Here is a 3317-nt window from a genome sequence, read left to right as displayed (position 1 = left end):
TTAGACATTTGGAGTCTTTAAAAATGTGAGCATAAATCATTAGGAATATTTTGTAACTCTGGGCTCCATTTTCCAAACAGGTGTAGAGGCATTTTCTGCAGAAGCAATAGAACTAAATATTGTGGGTGGTCACTGGAAGCCAAAATAATCATTAGTTTAGGAAACTTAGCCATGATCAGATGGTCTACTTTTATAACTTCCTAGTTTATTTAGCAGTTTGGAACTTTCCACCTTAGGAAATGTGACCAATTTCACCTTGGTGACTTGTCAAGTTTTATACCAGCTTGATTTACTTTCATTCTGTTTCAAGTTCAGCAATTCTGGCACTTTCTGTTTTTACTAAAGCAGCTAATAAAGCATTCTTATCCAGATCTGTCTTACCCTCTCAGCAAAGTCTCTGTGTAGAGATATGGTTAGCCCTTTGGGTGCCCAGACAGTGGCAGACAATAGAATTTGTTTAGCTGCCTCACTGTTCCTTTCTTCACACGCAGAGCTTGGTGGAGAACAGAGAGATTCTCTGTCCATTTCCTCTTGCTGGGTAAAGTACACAAGTCCATGGACCTCATAGAGGGGAGAAGATAGGAGGCTGTGATATAAGATCATGTAACTGACGTTAATCGTTGGGCTCTTGTTTTTAAAGGAACATGGCAACCCATGTGCAGCTTGTCCTTGAAGGAGAAGACTTTAACCATTGTGATGCCTGAGAAACCAGTGAGTAAGTCACAGTGGTGGGTCTCTTTTATGCTGTTGAGGATCTCTTGGGGGCATGGTTTCAGGCCTAGGAAAGTGTGGGTGCACTTGGACTCTTTCTTCAAGCCCAAGTGCATGTGGCCCCATTTGAAGGAACAATGGCTGGTGAAACCTTCGTTTCCTTCCTCAGCCTCTGTCTTTGCTGCCAACCCCTAAGGTGTGACAGCCTTCCCCTGCCGTCAGGAGAGGCAGGGATGGAACAGATCTGCTTTGGGAGGGGAAAGGCCCATCTAACTCGGTGGTGTTTGGGTGGGTGGCATCTCTGCCTGCTCTTCCCCTAAGCAAGGCCAGCAGCTCAGCTCTTGTGACCCTGGTCCCAGCTCTGAGGATGTTTCAGCCTTGTGGCCACCCAGATCTGTGCCAAGGCCAGAGTCTGGCCAGGCGGTTTCTGTAGGGAGAGACTTCAGAGCTATTTGTCCAAGATTTGAAAATATGATTGCGGCATCTTCACCTGTTCAGGCTCCATGCTGAGAACAAACCCGTTTATATCTTTCTGTAGATTCAGATGTCTGTGGAGGCTTAGGGTGCGGAAGGCTTGGTGTAGGCAGAAATCTACGACGAACCTGTTTTTCATGGTCACCCTCATGGGCTATTGTAAGAGCCTTCCCGCTGTCCTGCTGGCTCCCCTCTCTGTCCCCTCTGCTGTGTCCTCTGCAGCACTACCAGAGAGACCTTCCTCAAAGACACGTCTGACCGTCACTCTCCTGTTGGCCTTCAAGGCCCCCTCCAGTCGGACCTCAGCCTCACTCACCAGCCCTGTTTCCTGCCTCTCTTCCCTGCACTGGCTCCAGCCCTGCAGTCCTGGAACAGCACCCATGTCTGAGGGGACACGCTGCTCCCTCTGAGCAGCCTCCCGAACTTCCCCAGGCAAGGTTGGCGCCTCCTCCTGTCCGCTCCCCTGGTGCAGTGTTCATGCCGCAGGTACCCCACTGGCTGAGCAGGGCTTGCTCACTGGCCTGTCTCACCCACCGGCTGTGGGAGCCTCGGAGGCAAGGAACCATCCTCCAACCTTCCCTTCTGAGCTGGGCAGCCCCCTCCTGGCAGGCACAGTCCCTGGCAGGTTGCAGGTGGTCAATAGTTCTTTGTCAACTTGAGGGATCCAAACTCCAAGGTTTGGTCAGGACTTTATAGTCCATGAAGCTCTATCACAGACAGTGTCTCATGGGAGCCTCACAGCCAGGGGCGGGGGGTGGGGTACTCATATTATCCTCACTTATTTTATAGTGTGGAGGCTGGGGTCTGAGCAGTCAGATAACCTGCTGCAGCTGTAGGCTCATAAGGACCAGGACTCACATCCTCTGTCCCAGGCTAGTCTGGTTTCTGTAATACCAGACTTTATAGTTAGAGAGGTTATTTAGAGTAAACCCTTTATTACCAAACAGGGAAATTGAGGCCTGGCCTGAAGAAACTTTCTCAAAGTCCCAGAACTAACTGGTGTCCAATGGAGAGTTGGAACGCAGGCCCTGGACTTCCCGTCAAACAGCCTTTCTACTCTTCCTCCTCTGCCTCCCTCCTGTATACAGCAGCCAGAGAGCATTTGGGGATCATAAATCTGCATTTACAGAGGGTGAAGGACGTACAGAAAGCCCTGTGTTAGAGGGACTATAGAGGTGAATACAACTGGCCTGCGTGAGCCTGGGCAGGGCCTTGAGGAGCTCCATTCGGTGGCGGGGGCGGGGGTTAGGGTGAGGGGAGCATCAGAGCCCTTCCGAGAGGCTGGGGCTGGGAAGGCCCCGATGGAGGGGCAGCGGGCAGGTATGTCTGGGCATTTGGAGGCTAGCATGGTGGGCGCTGAGGATCCACGTGGCGATGAGGGGTCACGCTGAGAGTCTCGAATGGCAGGATGAGAAGGGGTTGACGGGGCCCTGGGGAAAGCTCTGGGAGTTTTGACTCAGTGTCTGGAGTAAGACCGGGACAAAGAGGTCCCGATCGGCCAGTCTGCTGCAGCCTAAGAACCCTTCCCTTTCCTGGAGAAATGCAGAACACAGTGTGGGTTGAGCAACAGGCAGTGAATTCCCACATTGTCTGAAATGTTAGGGGGTAGGGGAGTGTGCGCCTCTGGCTGCCTCCTTCCTAGATGTGTTTTTGTATTGTTTTGTTTCTGATTGGCCACACGTCCAGTTGTTCTTTTCCCTGTTGAATTTTGGGTCTCTCCTGGCCCATTCATTCAGTCAAGGCTTGACACAGGGCCAGGTAGATCCTGGCTGCTCTTTTGAAATTTACTTCACCCTTTCTAGCAACTTCTTGGGCGTACAGACTGGGAGACGGGGACTGGCCGCCAGCTCCATCTCCATTGGTAGGTTGAAACATACAATTTGCCCAAATTACAGAGAATGTGATGCTTGCCAAATAGGTACCTTGGATTATTTTCCAAAACATTACCAGATTATATACTTCTCTAGGGCAGGGAAAGTGTGTCATGTTGTATCATTATTGTTTACATCTCATGTTTATGTTGCACTTTACATTTTATAAAGATCATTTCATCTTGGGCCGGCCCGGTGGCGCACTGGATAGTGCGCCGCTTGGGAGGCGCGGCAGCACTCCCGCCCGAGGGTTCGGATCCC

General features: G+C 50.9%; 1 pseudogene; it reads left to right on the top strand.

The window, feature by feature from the left end:
- The first annotated feature begins 532 nt into the window (after window positions 1-532).
- LOC103608762 overlaps window positions 533-3317 on the top strand; it is a 25581-nt pseudogene continuing 22796 nt past the window's right edge.

This window comes from Galeopterus variegatus, unplaced genomic scaffold (genome assembly GCF_000696425.1).
Source record: "Galeopterus variegatus unplaced genomic scaffold, G_variegatus-3.0.2 Scaffold8791, whole genome shotgun sequence".
Taxonomy (NCBI): domain Eukaryota; kingdom Metazoa; phylum Chordata; class Mammalia; order Dermoptera; family Cynocephalidae; genus Galeopterus; species Galeopterus variegatus.
This window is presented reverse-complemented; position numbering and strand designations above follow the sequence as displayed.